The following is a 21,875-nucleotide window of genomic DNA, read 5'->3' on the forward strand; positions in this document are numbered from 1 at the left end:
AGAACTATCAGAGGAATCCTTCACACGTGAAACCTATCCCATTCTTACTTAAATCCCTTCAATGAGTTCACAAACTACAAGCCAGTGTGGCTAATGTGGCATACAAGGCTGTCCATGATCTGTAAGAAAGCATTGTATAGAACAGTTATTTTTCCCCTCAAATTTTGGTCTCTGTGCCCTTAAACAAGGAGCCTTGGTAGTGCAACAGTTAAAGCATTCACCTGCTAACCCAAAGAGTGGTGGTTCGAACCCACCAACCATTCTGAGCAAGAAAGATGTGGCAATCTGCTTTAATAAAGATTACAGCCTTGGAATCCCTGGAGGGCAGTTCTACACTGCCCTATAGGGCTGCTATAAGTCAGAATCAAGTTGACAGCAATGGGTCTTTTTTTCTTAGGGTGCCTTTAGACATTTACAGGTAAGTCTGCAGTGGTCTCCAAGTTCTGGGCAAGTTTTGGATTTTCTGGTTGACAACTTAAAACCACGTACTGCCTAGAAAATGCAATGTCCCTATTTGTGCATCAGGGGATTCTAACATCAATGTAAATAACTACATCAATGATGTTGTTGTTGTTAGTTGTCATGGAGTAGGCTCCTCTCATGATAACCCCATGTACAACAGAATGAGAGGTTTCCTGGTCACATGCAATCTTCACCATCATTTGTATGCTCAAGTCCGTTGTTGTTACCTCTGTGTATTTTGAGTGCCTGCCAACCTAGGGTGCCCATCTCTATATTGGACAATATTCTGTTGTGATCCATAGGGTTTTCAATGGCTAATTTTTGGAGTTATATAGCCAGGCCTTTATTCTCAGTCAATCTCAGTCTGGAAGCTCTGCTGAAGCCTGTCCACCCTAGGTGAACTTGCTGGTATTTAAAATACCAGTGGCATAGCTTCTAGCATCGTAGCAACATGTAAGCCATCACAGTAGGACAAGCTGACATGCAGGTGATGGATATAATAATCGGGTTAATAAAAGTAGTCTGAGAACACATAATTAACATTTTAGATTTAAGGGGCCAGAAAATTCACATTTAAGTTGTAATCAAAAAGATAAATAAGAAGCAACTAGAAAGAGCTCTGGTGGTGTAGTGGTTAAAATCTCAGCTGCTAACCAAAAGGTCGGCAGTTCAGATCCACCAAGCACTCCTTGGAAACCCTATGGGGCCTCTCTACTCTGTCCTGTAAGGTTGTTCTGAGTCAAAACTGACTCCACGGCAACGGGTTTGGTTTACAAGTAGAAAGAGTTAAGAAATAGTGGTATGATGGTGTATGCCTCAGAAAGAATGGTAAAAGATAAATATTTATGTATGTGTCTGGGTTGTTTTTATGCTCATCACCGTACGTTTTTTACCTTATACTAATTCCTATTACTATTTGTATAATTCTAGACTAAATGTTCAAAAATAAAGTCTTATTTAGAGAAAGGACATTCAGATTCTAAATCAAGTCCAGTAGTTCTCTATGTTAATTAGGGAAACATTATCAAAGCCTCCTTATACTTACTGTTCATGTTATGAAATATATTTTTAAACAAAATTCTATGCTAATAAAATTAGATAGTGTATTTGTAAATATTTTAAGAGTAAAACATTTTTTTTAAAAAAGATGTCACATTAATAAGCATGCTAATAACAGTTAAGAATACGTCAAAACTGAAAATATTTGCTCCTTTAAAATTGGGAAATTAATACTTTCTACTGGGTTATTAAAGAAATACTCCCTTTTCTTTAATTTTTGTGATCTATGACCTTTTAAATATTAATTGCAGTGATTCAGTAGCAAAATAATTGGTAAATATTTAGAAAGAAAAGCAAACTAGGGAAAAAATGTAAAAAATACTTGGTAGTGGGAAGCACATTCTAATAGAAAATGAAGAAAAATAATTTAAAAAAATTCTCATAAACAGGATCTTACCTTCGAAGGGACAGAGAGTTTGATGAAGATAGTAAAAACACAAAGAAGTACAAATGGGGAAGAAAAAAGGAAAAGTGATTTGTAAATCAACTAATTTACTTTTCAAATGGAAACTAATTTATTTTATTTAAAGTTCTGAAGCACCTTTCTTCTACTGGTATTTGTTTTTCAAACTCATTTACTTTCTGAATGATTAATCTTTGCTCTCTAAGGAAAGATAATGAGATTATGTGGTGAAGTGTGGGAGCACTGAACCCCTCCGGATATAGCTAAATCCAACAAGAGAGAACTTAGTGCTAAGCATGTCGTGGTATTCTTAATAACCAAAACAATATCTCTCACTTATTTATGCCATTTATCTAGTTGTCTGAGATATGCTTATATACACATATATTATCAATACAATACACCCTATTGGCTCATTTTGGGATTGGAAAACCAATGCAAACCTAAGAAAATTAATCAAAATTAAAGTAACTTACTAGAATCCTAAGGAGCCCAGATGGCACAGTGGTAAAAAGTTTCAGCTATTAACCAAATGGTTGGCAGTTTGAACCCACCAGCCTCTCTGCGAGAGAAAGATGTGGCAGGCTGCTTCCCTAAAGATTCACAGCACTGGAAACCCTACTGGGCAGTTCCACTCTGTCCCATAGCGTCACTGAGTAGGAATCAACTTGACGGCAGTGGTTTTTGTTTTTTTTTTTTCACTATAATTATGCCTCATTCTGGGAAAGATTAGAACATTAGGATCTCCTCATAGAAAGATATGTTCAGGTAATTGAAGCCTAGATTCCTAAGTGTCATGTGAAAATATAAATTTTTAAAGGAATAATTTCTAATATATTCTAAACTAGCATGTCTCCCTTTACAAATCATACTGAATAAGTTTAAAATGTATTGAATTATCAGAAGTTAAGGTCTCCCCTCATATAGTTAGAACTAACTTATATCTATTATTTCCTTACTGCTGAGGTCACGGAGAGATACAACAACAGATAAATTATCAGCCAAATATACATTTAACTGCCACATTTAGGGTGTTCAGCTCAGAGAGCACTTTGTCTTTCCTTGCTTCAGTAATTCTCCATAGACAATAAAGGCTCTTTTCTCTACGTTTCTCTCTGTCTCTCTCTCTCTTACAACACATACACAAAATACATACACATATACACAAAATATAGAGTAGTCCTAAACAGCTTCTCTTGTTCCCTGTTCTATAGACTCCACGATGACTTCTACCAGCTTTTAAACAAAGGACATCTCTTAAGTATGCCAAAACCAAAACCAAACCCACTACCTTCGAGTCGCTTCCGACTCATAGCGACCCTATAGGACAGATTAGAACTGTACCATAGTTTCCAAGGAGTGCCTGGAGGATTTGAAATGCCGGCTTCTTGGTTAACAGCTGTAGCACTTAACCACTATGCCACAAGGGTTTCCCTTAAGTATACAGTACTGTATTTTTTCACAAATAACACACCTACATAAATAACGTGCCTGCACATATATCACACAGAAATTGGCATAGTGTGCTTATGAAAATAACATGAGGGGGTGGTGGGTGTTGCTCAGTTGGCAAAAAGTACAACGTGTGCATTGTCTGTGTAAAAAAATACAGTAAACGCAAAATTTTCTACCTAAAATGTGCTTGCCTTAAGCAACTTGAAGGGAAAGGAGCAAAAGATTCTTCTCTCTGATCTGTTATTACCCAAGAGAATGTTGGTTCAATGAGATTTATAATACGGGATGATTTATTTTTAGAAAAATTACTAAATATCAGAAACAGACGCAATTGTTCCATTTGAATTAATAGTCACAAAATCCTATGAAATAGGCATAGCCGATATTCAAAATATCTATGTGAGATTAACGTGTCTGAATAAAGCATTGACCACTCAGAATGAGCATTGGCTGTAAATGACTAGTGGGACAGGCTGATATATAGTGCCAGGATATCAGGCTGAAGATTTAAAAAAACAAACCTGTTACCCTCAAGTCAATTACAACTCATTACAACTCTACAATTATTATCCCCATTTTAATAAATGAGAAAGCCGAAGCATACAGAGATTATGTATGTTGCCTAAAGTTAGAAAGTTGGCCTGTGGTGGACCAGGAATTCAAAAGAGGTAGTCTGATTCCAGAACCTTCACTCTAAATCCCTGTATTAGCCCTTCGTTCACCTTTCTAGCATTGGCCAGCATAAGTAGGAACTAGAGTGGGACACTGTTCCACACCCTCCTAATCTTTTCTTGTCTACATTAGTTTTATTGCCTGATAGTGTCCTCCCTTACTGAAGGAATTGACTTAAAGAGCATAGAGAATAAATCTGTGACATTGTTATGCAATTTATTGCTTGTACAGTACAAATTGATGTTCTCTTGAATTATAATTCACAAAGAAGTTTAATGTATACAACGATAAGTATATACAGGAATACAAGTACTCAAAATCTTTACTGTCAAGTATTTTATTTCTTTTGCTTTTTTTCCTCTGAAAGTCCTATTTATGGATATTCGTAGTCAGTCATATTGCAGTTTTCCCTTCTTCCATCCTTCAGGCCAAGTTTCTCAAGAATGAAGTCCCACAGGCTCGTAGAGCGGACGTGTTGAGATTAGATTTAGTCAGCTTAATTTCATGCATCGTATTTTAGCTGTGTCATCATTGTGTGTTTTTGTATTTCCAAGGAAGACATTGAAACAGTTGAGACCCAATAGTTGTTTCTGAGACATTAAAAATGTATTCTTTACAATGGTCTTTGGAGCTCTGGAGGTGCAGTAGTTAAGAACTTGTCTGCTAATCAAAAGGTCTGCAGTTCAAATCCACCAGGTGCTCTTTGGAGACCATACGGGGCAGTTCTTCCCTGTCCTATAGGGTTGCTATGAGTTGGAATTGACTCAACAGCAACAGCAATGGGTACAATGGTCTTTAGGAGTCCCTAGGTGGCACAAGTGGTTAAGTGCTCCATTACTAGCTGAAAGGTTGGCTATTGGAACTCACGAGAAGTGCTTTGAAATACAGGCCTGGCAATTTGCTTGTGAAAGGTCACAGCCTGGAAATTTCTATGGAGCAGTAGTGCTTTTTACACATGGGATCGCCACCAGTCGGAATCCACTCAACAGCAAATAACAACAATGGTCCTTATTTCCTAACTTGTTTTGGGTGATGCTTATATATATATATATTAATGCTCCAATTTTTGATCCATTACATAGTCATTGTTGTCGTTGCTAACAATGCTTCAATCAGGAAAAGTATTTTACAGTCATATGCCATATAATGTCCATCTGGGCAACATCTGACTGCTTATATGCCGGTGGTCCCATAAGGTTATAGTAGAGTTCAGAAATCCTGATCAGAGAACGGGGCGTAGTGGAAGCAAGTAGATGTACCAGATGTAACTGAACTTAGTGAATGTAACAGTTTCCCATATGCAACATAGGTATTTCATGTCTCTTACATACAAAGTAATTGCTCTGCCAGGCATATAATAGTACAGTACATATAATCTATAATACATATGTCTTGATAATTACAATAAATGCCTATGTTACTGGCTTATGTATGTACTGTACTATACTTTCTGTCACTATTTTAATGTAAACTTTCCTACTTACAAATAAAAAGCTTACCATATAACAGCGTATGCTCCAGCTTATAGGCAGCAGCATCCTATCTCATGTATTGTGCATCTCTTGAGTGTTGTAGCGTTATCTCTCCATTTAATTTTCTTTTGAAAATATTACCATGAAGTCCATCATGTCTCCCAAATGCAGCAAAATCAGCGCTAGTGATAGCAGCAGCAAGAGGCAAAGGAAAAGTACCAATTTGGAAGTGAAGCAAAAGGTTATTAAACATGAAGGTGGAAAATCAGTGAATGCTATTGCTTGCAATTTAAGCATGTCACACTTGACAATTACGACGACCCTTAAAAACAAAGAAAAAATTCTTCAAGCTACTAAAGGGTCAACTGCACTGAAACCTACCTGGCTAATGAAAATTCGAGAGGGACCTGTACCAGATACAGAGACATATCTAATGGCTTGGATTGAGGAGCAAACACAACAGTGAATCCCTTTCAGCACACTGATGATAACTGCTAAGGTGTGGAGCTTATTCTAGATGCTTACAGAAAACACAGGACTGGACTACAATACTCAGTTTGGTGCTAGCCCTGGGTGGTTCAAGGGCTTCAAATGATGCCTTTTGCTACATAATGTGAAAGTGAGTGGTGAGTCTGTGAGTGGTGATGTGAAGGGAGCAGGAGGATTTGTTGAAACCTTAGATAAACTAATTGTAGAGAGAGGTTATTTGCCCCAGCAAATTTTTAAGATAGATGAAACCTCCTTATTCTGGAAGCGAATGCCTGAAAGAAACTTCATCCATAAGGAGGCCAAGACAATGCCAGGCTTTAAAGCTTTTAAAGACAGAGTGGCAGTGTTGTTAAGAGGCAATGTTGCTGGCTACGAGTTAAAATCATTTGTTATTTGGCATAGTGAAAACCCTAGGACCTTCAAGAACATTAACAAACACACTTTATCAGTTTATAACGGGTACAATAAAAATTCCTGGATGACGCAAACGCTCAAATGCTGTTTCAGGATGCCCTTCTAAATTGCTAAGGCAATGAAATCGAAAAGTACCACTTGGAAGAAAGCATACCCTTAAGGTTGTGCTAATTATAGAAAATGCTCCAGGACATTCCCCTTTCCTTAGGCACCTCTACCCCAAAGTTAAAGTGGTGTTTCTTCCACCAAACACTACCTCTTTAATTCAGCAAACGAACCAAGGGTTATTGCAGCATTCAAGGCCTACTACGTGAGGAGGACCTTTGTTCAGTCTATTGCTGCAAGTGATGACACTAAAAAGACACTGATGCAGTCTTGGAAGAAGTACAACATTTACCACTGTATAAAGAACGTTGCTTGGGCCTGGGATGATGTGACCGAAGAGTTCATGAATTACATACGGAAAAAAAATACTAAAGCTGTATGTGCATGGCTTTAAGGGATTTTAAAAGGACAATGAAATTGCAAGGATTAATAGAACTGTTGTCAACACATAAACAACAACCTAAACCCAGACATAGATGACAATGACATTGAAGAACTTCTAGAGGTAGTTCTTGAGGAACTAACGAGTAAAGAATTGCTTGAGGTACAGCAAGAGTGAACAGCCGAAAAGAAGCAAGGGAAAAGAAAACTGCAGAAGGAGTCAAGGAGAAAAGATGCAACTAAAAGCAATAAAGATCATAGAAGAAAAAATAGGATTAATGCTAGAAACCCTAATACATGGCATTAACAGGATACAAACCATAACTAACAACATACAAACTCCAGAAGATAAGCTAGATAACTAAGATTTTCTAAAAATTAAACATTTATGCTCATCAAAAGACTTCATCGAAAAAATAAAAAGAGAACCTACAGACTGGGAAAAAAAAATTGGCTATTACAAATCTGACAAAGGCCTAATCTGTAAAGTCTACAGGAAAATCCAATACCTCTACAATAAAAAAGATGAATAATCTAAAAATGGGCAAAGGAAATGAACACACACTTCACCAAAGACATTCAGGCAGCTAACAGACACATGAAGAAATGCTCATGATCACTAGCCATTAAAGAAATGTAAATCAAAGCCACAATGAGATACATTTCACCCTGGCATTACTGGCACAAATAAAAAAAAAAAAAAACAGAAAATAACAAATGTTGGAGAGGTTGCGGGGGTATTGGAACTCTTATGCACTGCTGGTGGGAATGCAGATAAAACTGTTTTGGAAAATGATATGGCACTTCCTTAGAAAGCTAGAAATAGAAATACCACATGATCTAGCAATCCCACTCCTAGGAATATATCCCAGAGAAATAAGAGCCATCACACGAATAGACTTATGCATACCCCTGTCCATTGCAGCATTGTTCACAATAGTAAAAAGATGGAAACAACCTAGATGCCCATCAACAGATGAATGAATAAACAAACTACGGTACCCACAATGGAGTACTAAGCAGCGATGAAGAACAATGATGAATCTGTGAAGCATCTCATGACATGGATGAATCTGAAGGGCATTATGCTGAGTGAAATAAGTCAATCATGAAAGGACAAATATTGTATGAGACCACTACTGTAAAAACTTATGAAAAGGTTTACACACCAAAAGAAGCAATCTTTGATGGTTACAAGGGAGAGGAGGGGTGGGAGTGGAAAAACACTAAATAGACAATAGATAAGTGATAACTTTGATGAAGGGTAAGACAGTACACAATATTAGGAAAGCCAGCACAACTTGTTCAGGGTAAGGTCATGGAAGCTCCATGGACAAAACCAAACTCTCTTAGGGACCAAATTACTGGGCTGAGGGCTGTGGGGACCATGGTCTCCGGGAACATCTAGCTCAATTGGCATAACATGGTTTATAAAGAAAACGTTCTACATTCTACTTTAGTGAGTAGCATCTGGGATCTTAAAAGCCTGTGAGTGGCTATCTGAGATACTCCACTGGTCTCACCCCTTCAGGAACAAGGGAAAATGAAGAAAACTAAAGATTCAAGGGAAAAGGGAAAGATTAGTCCAAAGGACTAATAGACCACAACTAAAATAGCCTCCACCTGACTGAGTCCAGAACAACAAGATGGTGCCCGGCTACCACCACTGACTGCTCTGACAGGCATCACAATAGAGGGTCCCGGACAGAGCTGGAGAAAAATGTAGAGCAAAATTCTAACTCAAAAAAAAAAAAAAGGACAAACATACTGGCCTGACAGAGACTGGAGAATCCCCGAGATTACGGCCCCCGGACACGCTTTTAGCTCAGTAATGAAGTCACTCTTGAGGTTCACCCTTCAGCCAAAGATTAGACAGATCCATACGACAAAATGAGACTAAAGAGGCACACCAGCTGAGGGGCAAGGACTAGAAGGTAGGAAGGGACAAGAAAGCTGATATTAGGGAGCCAAAGGTCAAGAAGGGAGAGTACTGATATGTCATGGGGTTGTTAACCAATGTCATAAAATGATATATGTACTGTTCCTAATGAGAAGCTAGTTTGTTCTGTAAAACTTCATCTAAAGTACAATAAAAAAATAAAGAAGAAAGTTAAAAAAAAAAAAAAGAACAGATCCAGAAGAGATTCACTCTTAAGGGGTTAGCCAAGTTCTTTGCACACCTTAACAGCTTGCTGAAGAGTGAAGAGATGGACACAAACACTGAATGCTTTTTACTGACAGAGAAGAATGCATGCAGTGTTTGCTGCATGTGAAGAAATTTGCGAAGAAACTAGGCAAACAACACCGAACACCTTCCTGAAGAAGCCAACACCTCCCCAAGAAGAGCCTCAGCCAGGTCCTTCCGGCATTACAGGGAGTGATATCATTTCTGGTGACAGTTCATCAGTGGAGGTTATTTGATTTGAAAGCCTTCCAGTGGAACACTATGAGGAAGTTGAGAACAGCGACGTGGGTGATTCTGACCCCCTTTGTTAAATTGAGTGTGATACAGGCTAAGAAAGTGTTTACATAAAAATTCAAAAAGTGAAAAAAAAAAAATAAAAAGTTTATAAAGTAGCCTAAGGTTAACTTATAGAAATAAAATAAGTGTTTATTGCACATACAGCTGTATAGTATATTATAGTGTACATACAATAATTTAGTGTATCTTGTACAGTACAACAGCTTCCAGACTCACAAACCCTACGTTAGCCCTAAAAGCTCCAATTGTGGTAAGTACAGATTACGTATTAGCCTATGTATACAGTAGTGAATATTTACAATCTTTTATTATATTATGTATACAGTATTGTACAGTATTAACCTACTTAACCCATATATCACCTTTCCAGATACGTTAGGTGAAATACAGTAATGTAAAAGTATGTTATCTTGGCTATTTAGTCAATATAGGTATACTACAGTATCCCATATAACTTTGTAAGTACACACAGGCAGTCTCTTTTATGAACAACGGCCATTCCTAGGTCTGTTTTTAAGTCAAATTTGTAGATAAGTAGGAACAGGTACATATGCTTCTAATTTAGCATCAGTTAGTCACATGTTTGTCTTAGTATATAGTATATATTTTACCTTTCTATGCATGTAAAACACCTGAGAGACACTTAGAAACTGCACAATGTTTTCATGAGCATCACAAAGTAGTGCACAGGTTCATTATTGCAAATCATTGCATTTAACTAATTTTTTTTATTATAATAGACTTTATGGCAATCTGTTCTTAAGTATGAGTTGTCTGTAACTTGGGTGTTTGTAACCTGGGGACTGCCTGTAATATGCAGTTTGCACAACATGTCCAAATCACATAATGTCCTATTTCACAGAACATATTGTAGACATTAAGCAAAGCATGACTGTATATACAATAATCTGAAACAAAAAATAAGCATGACTTGAAACATTCTCTGTGGAGGAAAGTAACAACCAAACAGTTAAGAGGTCTTTCCCAAGTATTTTTAGGTTTCTGCCAACCTTCTGAATCTTTTAAAATTTAAAAATCTGGGTTGGGTTTCCTTCTGAGACTTATTATATAAATTCTAGACTACACCCTCTCCTCACTTATTGACATGGAGAGGTTCCAAAGACAAGGCCATTATATAAAACATAAGCTTCGTGTGAAAAAGGAGAATACCACGTCATATCACAAAATGGAGGATGAATAAATCATTACATAACTGCCAAACTATATCATTATAGAACTACCAAACCACTGAGAATCACGGCCCAGCCAAGCTGACACATAACCTTAACCATCATAGCCAATGTTACTGTAGCCTTAGCATTTGTTACTGCCAGAAGTATGTCATTAATGTGTAAAATAGATAGTAGATCTTTTACTATTGTCAGAAATGCGAAATGTCAGATAATGAGATAGTCAATAAGTGAGGAGTAAGTATATTTTCTATTTTACCCTCGGGGAACACTGTACCTTTATTTTTTTAAGAGGCTTATAAAACTGGTATCAGGTAAAATGTGTTAATTAACTAGTTTTTGGAATCTGAATTTCTTTGATCTTTTAACACCTGTTTAAAATAACCTAAAAAGTTTATTTCTTCTGCCTTAGTCATCTAGCGCTGCCATAATAGAAATACCACAAGTGGATGGCTTTAACAAAGAGAAATTTATTTTCTCACCATCTAGTAGGTTACAAGTCCAAATTCAAGGTGTCGGCTCCAGGGGAAGGCTTTCTCTCTCTGTCGGCTCTGGAATAAGGCTTCCCCTGGTTGAGGAGCTTGTCAGGCACAAAGACCCCCATGTCCAAAGGACACTCTGTGCTCCAGGTGCCGCTTTTTTGGTGGTATGAGGTCCCCAACTCTGTACTTGCTTCCCTTTCCTTTCATCTCTTGAGAGATAAAAGGTGGTGCAGGCCACACTCCAGGGAAACTCCCTTTACCTTGAATCAGGGAGATGACCTGAGTAAGGGTGGTGTTACAATCCTACCCTAATTCTCTCAACATAAAATTACAATCACAAAATGGAGGATGACCACACAATAGTGGGAATCATGGCCTAACCAATTTGATACACATGTTTTTTAAGGTATGTAATTCAATCTATGACACCTTCAAAGTCTCATTCATTCAGAATTAAGAAAAAATTGATTCTATATTGGGTTTGATCAAATACTTCTCAAACTTTTACACGATATCTTCTGTCATCTTAAAAGAACACATATTGGAAGAAGATATGAGTCTTTTTCCTATTCTTTACCATACAAAATGAGGAAAGAACCTGTGCTCTTTGTTTCATGTTACAAGATGAGCACAAAAGCTTTTACTGACGATTCTGGAGGTCAAAAATTAGAGAATCTTAGAATCAAGAAGAATGTTGGTAGTGATTTAGCCAAGAGATTTTTGGTCATAATACATCAGTTGGTCTGTGATTGTGTTACAGATGTCCCAGAAATATTAAATATCTAACTTGGGAATGTCAGTGGGACCTGGAGTAACCAGGGACTCTAGGCAGGTCTCCCTCACAGAGAATAGCCTTGCCAGATTACATTATTATGCTCTGCAATTGACACTTTCCATACATATCATGAATGGAAAACACTGGGAACCACTGTCCAGGTAATCTCCTTTTTATGTGGTGATCTGTTTCTTAGAAACCTATTTTGACATTTAGCATGGATGCGTGAATACAAATAAATACCTTTGAGTGTGTTTGTATTTTAACATTTTATGTGCATTTATTTTTTATTCCCCAGCATTCATTCCACATTTCCCTCTTTAGAGCAACATCTGTCACCCCCACCCTGAGTCCCAATTATATTTGTTTGGGATTGCCCCCTAATCATATCTCTGGAGTTGATTTCTTCTTGGCTTTATTCTATCAGAAAGTAATATCCTCATGGTTATAGTAATAGGTCCAGGGTCAGTATGCCACAACTAGTGTAAATGTAAAGATTTTTTTTTGTAAATTCTAGTACATGGAATTCTCAAATCCCTTGTCTAAAATGTCTAAGGTCATATTTGTTACCATTAGGGGATTCAGCCTTAGAAGCAAAAGAAAGAAAGAAAAAAGATTAGAAACAATGGCAGAGATATGGAACCTGAGCCCTAATATCATGAACCTGTAGATCAAACCAAATTATAAAGCCAGTTTCATCTTTGTACTTTGCAATTACTGGTAATTCTTATCAATAAATTTCCTCTTTCTTAAGTCAGCTTGTTTTATATTTCAGTTACTTGCAACAAAAATATACTAAAATATATGTTTTATTTCCTACTATTTTAAAACAAAGTTTCCCCTTCTTTATCCTACATGTTACTCAGGTAGGAAAAATAAAAATGGAGGTATTAAGCAGAGGTTTTAAAATTGTATTGGACCAGTATTCCTAGGAATAACTTTCTTGTATACTGAAACAATCACTCTTCCTGAGAAGTCCAGGGAAAGAGCCATATACCCTATGACTATTATGAAGTATGCTAGGTCCAGAAAGAATTATTTTATATAATCTATATTAACTAAAAGGCTTAGCAAGGAGCCCTGGTGATGAAATGGTTAAGCACTCAGCTGCTAATGGAAAGGTCAGTGGTTTGAACCTACCAGTGACTCTGCAGGAGAAAAGACCTGACAATCTGCTCCCGTGAAGATTATGACTTGGAAACCCTATGGGACAAGTTCTACATTATCCTATGGAATCATTATAGGGTCTCTATGAGTCGGAACTGACTCCATGGCACACAACACAACAGGCTTAGCACGAGAGTAAGCCAAATATTTCTCACAACAAACCTGACTAAAATCTTTAAAAAGCAACAAAACAAAAACTAGAAAGGGAGATTCTAGACATTCCTGCCAGTACTAGAAAGGATCCAACATTGAAGACCAAGAAAGAGCTAGACTCAAAGTCTTCTTTGAATTTGGCTTATAGCACCTAACTAAGCAACTACCAGGCAGGGGAACTTGGGAGCAATATCACAATGAGAGAGCATGCCAGACTATCATTTTAAATACAATAAGAAAGAGAAAGAGGAAGGAGTTGGCCAGGGATTTCCCCGGAGGACTCTTTTCTTTCCTTCTCATAGAAGTGAGTGAAAAGAGCTCAAACAGAGAATTGAAAAAAAAAAAAAAAATCTTTGAATTTGTCAATTAGAAGGTCATCGATAATGTTTTTAAGAGTTGTTTCTTTAAGAATATACGATGAGTGAAGAATTCATATTACAGTGTGTTTAATGATGAACGAGCATATATGTTCATATATAGAAAAATAGTTTTTCAAACACTGTCGTAGGCTGGGTTCTCTAGAGGAGCAAAGCCAATGAAGTGTGTACATAAATATATATATACCATATTTTTTACCCAAATAAATCATGCCTTCCCCCAGCATGCGGAAGACCATTGGCATGGTGGTGCTTGTGAGGGTGCCTCATGGGGGGAGGGTGCAGATGTGAAACACACACAGAAGGTACACATTTTGGTGTAAAAATATGGCATAAATCAGATTTACCTCAAGGAAATGGCTCATGAAATTGTGGAAGCTGATAAGTCCCAAATCCATGGCAGGAGATTGGAGGCTTCTCCTGACTTGCTTGGTTGCAGGGGCTGATAAATCCAAAATCTGCAGGTCAGGCAGTAGGCTTCTGGCTCATGCCTCAAGAACTAGAGGTCAGAGGATGATGAGATGGATGCAGTATGGAGAGAGATCAAGCTTTGCCAGAACGTCCATATATTGCATACAGGGCGCACCCCAAATGAAACTCCCCTTTCAACTGATTGGCTGCTCTCATCAGAGCACAAAATGGAGAATGGTTACATAACATTTGTCAAACCACTGAGAATCATGGCCTAGTCAAATTGACACATAGCCTTAACCATCACAAACACATATTCTGTAACAGAGAGCTGAATGATATAAAATAACTTTGTACATGGAAGATTGAAGAAAGAATTTTTAGGATAGGCAATGAACATATTTTGTAAGCTTCAAGGTGGCGAAGAGGTGGAAGAAGCCAGTGTAAAATGGAAATGGTCTAGATACAAGACCAGGAGTTGGTAATTAAAAGATAAGGCAAAGGTGGCTATAATCCAGACCATAGGTGGAGAAGTTTGCTTTGAAAAGGAGTAATAACTGTTATTTTTCCTTGGAGACAGTAGTTAAGTTTGAGCAGTGGTAAACATAAATGTTTTTTGAAGTAAAATTTTTATTTTAGGAATAGATTTACATGAAGATAATACAGAGAATTCTTACATACCCCAACTCCAATTTCCTTATTAATATCCTACATTAGCAGAGTACATTTATTATAATTAATAAAACAATATTGATACATTATTATTAACTAAAGTCTATATAGGTTGTCCCTGACTTACAACATATTTCAGTATTGTTCTGATGATCCAGACTTAAGACCATCAGTTTTTTGTTTTTTTCGGTACACATTATTTTTAGTAATATGTCTTATTATTAAAATATATCTGCAAGTTTATATGTAATGTTTCCAACCACCAAAGACAGATAAAGATCAGATTTATAAAGATACAGATAATAAAAAGAAATAATAATGAAAATTAAAAAAATAAATAAATGCGGTATTTCGCTTAATGTCTGAACCAACTTACAAAAGAGTCATCGAAACGGAACTCTATCATAAGTAAGGCACTACATTGCATTTAATTTTTATGTCTCCTTAGGCTCCTTTTAGCTGTGAGTTTTATCAGACTTTCCTTGTTTTTGATGACCTTACAGTTTTGAGGTTATACTGGTCAGGGATGGCCCTCAAATGGGAATAGTCTGATGTTTTTCTCATGATTAGATTTGGGGTTATGAGTTTTGGGGAGGAAGATCACAAAGGTAAAGCATCGTTTTCATCACATCATATCAAAGTGACATACTCTCAACATAGTTTATTATCACTGTTGATGTTAACCTTGATCACCCGACAGAGGTAGGATTTGTCAGATTTCTCTCCTTTAAAGTTACTACTTTCCCCCCTTTCTGTAGTGTCACAGTGTGTAGCCCACACATAATAAGGAGTGGGGAGCTATTCTCCATCTCTTTGAGGATGCAGTCTCTATATAAATTACTTAGAACTTTTTTGCATGGAAGATCTATCTATTCTCTCTCAATTTCTTTATTCGATCATTTATATGTAACTAGTATGGACTCAAGGATATTTATTTTATATCTTGAGTTATAATCCAGTACTCCTTTATGCTGTTGCTCAAATTATTCCAACTTCTCATTGAGAGCTCTTGCAGTTGGCCTCTGCACCTTTGGCATACATCCATCATTGTGGTTGTGTGTGCGTGTGTGTGTGGGTGTGTTCTAGCACTAAAGATTTACTTTCCAGTACTAATGATTCTCTAAGCTCATCTTGCATATTTGCCTAAAATAAGCTATACCATCAAGAAGACCTGATTTACTTTATTGGAAAATAGTAAATCCATGATTTGGGCTCTAGATGTTCTCCTTGCTATTGCTATATCTTTGCTTCTTGGACCTCTCAGCTGACAGAGCAAGGAAATATACGTGTGTAAAAAAAAAAAAAAAAAAAAAAAAAATTTTTTTTTTTTTAATATTTTGCTGGGTTGATATTATCTAGTATATATAAACCTATCTATAAGTATTTCTGTATGTAACTTTATGTATCTATACTAAGATAAATATGAGTTCATACTGATGTCTCCAGCTCTAATCCACTATCTCATAGATAACTTTAACCTCCTTTCCTTGCTTATCTGTGTCCTCCCATTCTAACAATGAAAGACTTGGCTCCCAACATTCTCTGTTCATTTACTTCATTCATTATTAAATTCTAGCATGAAAGTATAGTGGTACCAGAATTGTTAACCCATACTCTTGTGGAAACCACTTTCTCAGCTTGAGTACAGTGATAATGTGCAATTCCTTTTGCCTTTAGTCGTACAGCTTTCACTCATTTCCAAAGTTATTTAGGTCAGCACCTTTTTCCTTACCTCCTTCGGTGAGGTTCTTTGATACATTTGTAATATAGATAGGTTGTTTTGTCACTTTCTGTACTCCACACAACCACCTAAATATATATATTTTTTTAATACACATACATTAAGGTGCAATCTCACGGGTTTTGACAATTGCATAGTATCATCTATCCACCATTGGTGTATCATATAGAGTAGTTTCCCACATTAAAAACCCCTGTGCTTGACCTATTCAACTCTCCCCCTTTCCTAGGAACCCCTGACCTTTTCGCTCTAAAGTTTTATCCTTTCTACGCTGTCATACAATTAGATTCATATAGTATGTAGCCTTTTTAGACTGGCTTCTTTAAGCAGTATGTATTTGCGATTCATCTATTTCTTTTCACGTCTTGATAGCTCATTTCCTTTTACTGCTGAATAATATTCCATTGGAAACCCTGGTAGCATAGTGGCTAAGCACTATGGCTTCTAACCAAGAGGCTGGCAGTTCGAATCCACCAGGCGCTCCTTGGAAACTCTATGGGGGCAGTTCTACTCTGTCTTATAGGGTCGCTATGAGTCAGAATCGACTCGATAGCAATGGGTAATGGTAATATTCCATTGTATGGATGTACCAGGGTCTGTTCATTCATTTATCTATTGAATCTTGGTTGCTTCTGAGATTTATGAATGGAACTTTTATAAAGATTTGCTTGCAGGTTTCTGTGTGGACATAATTTTTTCTGATTTAAGGTAATATCATGTTTTACCTTTGTAAGAAATTGACAGTCTTCCAAAGTGTATATGTACCATTTTGAATTCTGATGAACAATCAATGAGCATTCCTATTGCTCCACATCCTCACCAGCAAATGGTATCGTTAGTTTTTGAATTTTAGTTGTTCTAATAGGTGTGTACAGATATCTCATTAATTTGCAATTCCCTAGTGAAAAATGACATTGAACATCTTTTCATATGCTTTTTTTGCCATCTGTATATATAATTCGGTAAGTTATCTGATCAGATCTTTTGTGCATTTTATAATTGGGTTGTTTGTTTTCTTATTGTTGAATTTTAAAAGTTTTTTGTATATTTTGGATACAAGTCCTTTGTCAGATATGTGTGTTGCTAGTATTTTATCTTAGTCTGTGGCTAGTTTTTTCACTTTTTTACTATTATCTTCTGCTTAGTATATTTTATTTTAACGAAGTCCAGATTATCCATTATCTTCTCTCATGATTCATGTGTTTGGTGTTGTAGCTTGTAGCTAAAAACTCATCACCATACCAAGGGTCACATAGATTTTCTGTTTTTTTTTTTTTTTTTTTGTCCTAGAGGTTTTATAGTTTTTTTTTTTTATCGTGGTAAATACATTTGAAGCAAAACATTTACCATTTTAACATTGTTCTTCAATAGATGTATGCCTATTTAAATTATCTGTTTTTCATTGTGTGAGGCATGATATTTATCTTTCAAGGAATTGGTCCATTTTATCTAAGTTATCATATTTGTGGTCATAGAGTTCTTTATAATATCTTTATTATCATTTTAATGATCATGACAACCCCTGTTTTATTTCTGGTATAAGCAATTTGTATCTTCTCTCCCTTTTTTTTCGCTTGGTCTAGCTAGATGTTTATCATATTATTGATCTTCCTAAAGAACCAGTTATTGGTTTTGCTGATTTTCTCAATTATGCTGTTTTCAACTTTATCATTTCTGGTCTATTTATTATTATTTTTTTCTTCAGCTTAAATTGGTCTTTTTTGCCTAGCATGCTAAGGTGGAAACTTAAGTTATTGGTTTTACATCTTTCTTCTTCTCCAAGATACTCATTTAATACTATATGTTTTCTTCTAATCACTGCTTTAACTCTATCCTACAAATTTTGATAAATGGTCTTTTCGTTTTCATTTAGCTCAAAGTGTTTTTTAATCTCTTCTTTCATATATGCAATACTTGGAAGTGTATTGTTTAATTTCCAAAGGTTTGGAGATTTTTTTTAGTGTATGTATATATTTCTAGTTTAATTCCATTGTCATATGAAAGCATACTTTGTATGATTTTTATTCATTTAAATTAATTGTTGTTGTTGTTAGGTGTTGTTGAATTGGGTCCTACTCATAGTGACCTCATGTACAATAGGATGAAACATTGCCTGGTCCTGTGCCATCCTCACATGTCCAAAGTATGTGAGAAGTCTCACCATCCTCACTTCCAAGGAACACTACTGGGTATGTTTCTTCTAAGGCAGATTTGTTCGTTTATCTGGCAGTCCTTGGTATACTCAATATGCCTTGCCAGTATTCGAATGCATCAATTATTCTTTAATCTTTCATATTCATTGTCCAGTTTTTGCATGCTATGAGGTGGTAGAAAATACCATGTATTTAAATTAATTGTGTTTTATGGCTCAGATGAATGCTACATTTGAGCTTGAGAAGTGCAGATTCTGTTGTTTTTTGATGAAGCGTTTTGTAAATATAAATTAGATCAAGTTAATTGATAATGCTACTCAGGTCAACTAAACCCTTACTGGTTTTCTGTTGACTTTATCTATCAATTACCATGAGAGGAGTGTTAATGCCTCTGACTATTATGGCTCCTCATGCTTCTGTCAGTTTGTCATACTGTGGTGGCTTGTGTGCTGCTGTACCACCGGAAGCTTTGACACTGGTATTTCAAATACCAGCAGGGTCACCCATAGTGGACAAGTTTTAGCTGAGCTTACAGACTAAGACAGACTAGTAAAAAGGACCTGGAAGTCTATTCCTGAAAAATTAGCCTGTGAAAACCTTATGAATAGCACCAAAATGTGGTTTGATATAGTGCCAGAAGATAAGCTCCTCAGGTTGAAAGAAACTCAAAATAAGAATGGGGAAGAGCTGTCTCCTCAAAGTAGAGTTGACTTTAATGATATGGATGGAGTCAAGCTTTTGGGACCTTCATTTGCTGATGTGGCACAACTCGAAATAAGAAGAAACAGCTGTAAACATCCATTAATAATAGGAATCTGGGATGTACGAAGTATGAGTTTTGGAAAATTGGAAGTCATCAAAAATGAAATGGAATGCATAAACATCAAATTTATAGTCCATCTCAAGTATAGATTTAATTCATTGGACACTAATCCTTAAGGTGAGTTGAGTTGTGGCATGACATAAAGGACATCATACATGAAGAAAGCAAAAGGCCATTAAAAAGATAGGAAAGAAAGAAAAGACCAAAATAGGTGTCAGAAGAGACTCTGAAACTTACTCTTGAACACTGAGTAGCTAAAGCAAATGGAAGAAATAATGAAGTAAAAGAGCCGAAAAGAAGATTTCAAAGGACAGTGTGAGAAGACAAAAGTACTTATAAAATGTGCAAAGACCTTGAATTAGGAAACCAAAAGGGAAGAACAGGTTCAGCATTTCTCAAGCTGAAAGAACTGAGGGAAAAAAAATCAAGCCTCGAGTTGCAATTCTGAAGGATTCTACAGGGAGAATATTAAATGATGCAGGAAGCATCACAAGAAGATGGATGGACTACACGGAGTCACTGTACCAAAAAGAATTGGTTGATGTTCAAACACTTTGGGAGGTAGCATATGATCAAGAACCAATGATACTGAATGAAGAAGTCCAAGCTGCACTCAGGCATCGGGGAAAAACAAAGCTCCAGGAGCTAACAAAATACCAATTGAGATATTTCAAGAAACAAATGTAGTGCTGCGAGTGCTTACTCATCTATGCCAAGAAATATGGATGACAGCTACCTGGCCAACAGACTCGAAGATATATATATTTGTGCCCATTCCAAAGAAAGGTTATCCAACCTAATTTGGAAATTATCAAACAATATCATTAATATCACACACAAGTAAAATTTTACTGAAGATCATTCAAAGGCAGTTGCTGCAGTACATTGACAGGGAACTGCCAGAAATTCAAGCCAGATTCAAAAGAGGACGTGGAAGAAGGGATATCACTTCTGATGTCAAATGGATCTTGACTGAAAGCAGAAAATAACAGAAAGATGTTTGCCTGCGTTTTGTTGACTGTGCAAAGGCATTAAACTGTGTGGATTGTAACACATTATGGTTAACATCGCCAACAAGCGGAATTTCAGAACACTGCATTGTATTCATGAGGAACCGGTACCTAGACCAAGAGGCAGTCGCTTGAAGAGAACAAAGGCATACTGCGTGGTTTAAAGTAAGGAAAGGCGTGCGTGCCTTAGGGTTGTATCCTTTCACCATACTTATTCAACCTGTATGCTGAGTAAATAATCTGAGAAGCTAGACTATATGAAGAACGAGGCTTCAGGGTTGGAGGAAGACTAGTTAACAACCTGCAATATGTGAGCAACACAACCTTGCTTGTTGAAAGTGAAGAGGACTTGAAGAACTTACTGATGAAAATCAAAACCCAGAGTTTTCAGTATGGATTACACCTAAACATAAAGAAACAAAAATCTTCACAACCAGACGAGTAAACTACATCATGATAAACACAGAAAAGACTGAAGTTGTCAAGGATTTAATTTTACTTGGATCCGTAGTCAATGCCCACGGAAGCAGCAGTCAAGAAATCAAATGATTGATTGTATTGGGCAAACTTGCTGCAAAAGACCTCTTTAAAGTGTTGAAAAGCAAAGATATCACTTTATGGACTAAGGTGCGTCTGACCCAAGCTTTGATATTTTCAATTGCCTCATATGTGATTGAAAGTAGGCAATGAATAAGGATACCAAAGGAGAACAGATGCCATTGAATTCTGGTACTGGTAAAGAATACAGTACCATGGACTGCCAGAATGAACAAATTTATCTTGGAAGAAGTGCAGCCAGAACACTCCTTAGAAGCAAGTTTGGGCTCAAGCATAACAATGACTGTGAGGTTGGTGCAGGGATGGACAATGTTTCATTTTGTTATACATGGGGTCACTTCGGTAGGAACCAACTGCGTGGTACCTAACAACACCAACTATGTGTAAGTGACTTTGTCTATCTCTTCTTACATTTCTATCAGGTTTCTCCTGATGTATTTTGACATTCTGGTATTAAGCGCATACATGTTTAGGACATTATGTCTTCTTGGAGATTTAATCCCCTTCTTATTATATATTGTCCCTGATTATCACAGATAACTTTTCTTATTCAGTACTGCTTTGTCTGAAATTCATGTAGCTGCTCCATCTCTCCTTTGATTAGTGTTAGCATAGTATATGCGTCTCCATTCTTTTAATCTATATGTGTCTTCATATTTAAAGTTAGTTTTTTGTGCCAAAAAACCCATTGCCATCGAGTCGATTCCAACTCACAGCAACACTATAGGACAGAATAGAACTGCCACATAGAGTTTCCAAGGAGCACCTGGTGGATTTGAACTGCCAACCTTTTGGTTAGCAGCTGTAGCATTTAGCCACTATGCCACCAGGTTTTCCAAAACCCACTGCCATCAAGTCAATTCAGACTTATAGCGACCCTATAGGACGGAGTAGAACTGCCCCATGGAGTTTTCAAGGAGCGCCTGGTGGATTCGAACTGCCGACTTCTTGGTTAGCAGCCATAGCACC

Source organism: Loxodonta africana, chromosome 4, assembly GCF_030014295.1.
Source record: "Loxodonta africana isolate mLoxAfr1 chromosome 4, mLoxAfr1.hap2, whole genome shotgun sequence".
In the NCBI taxonomy this organism is placed as follows: Eukaryota; Metazoa; Chordata; class Mammalia; order Proboscidea; family Elephantidae; genus Loxodonta; species Loxodonta africana.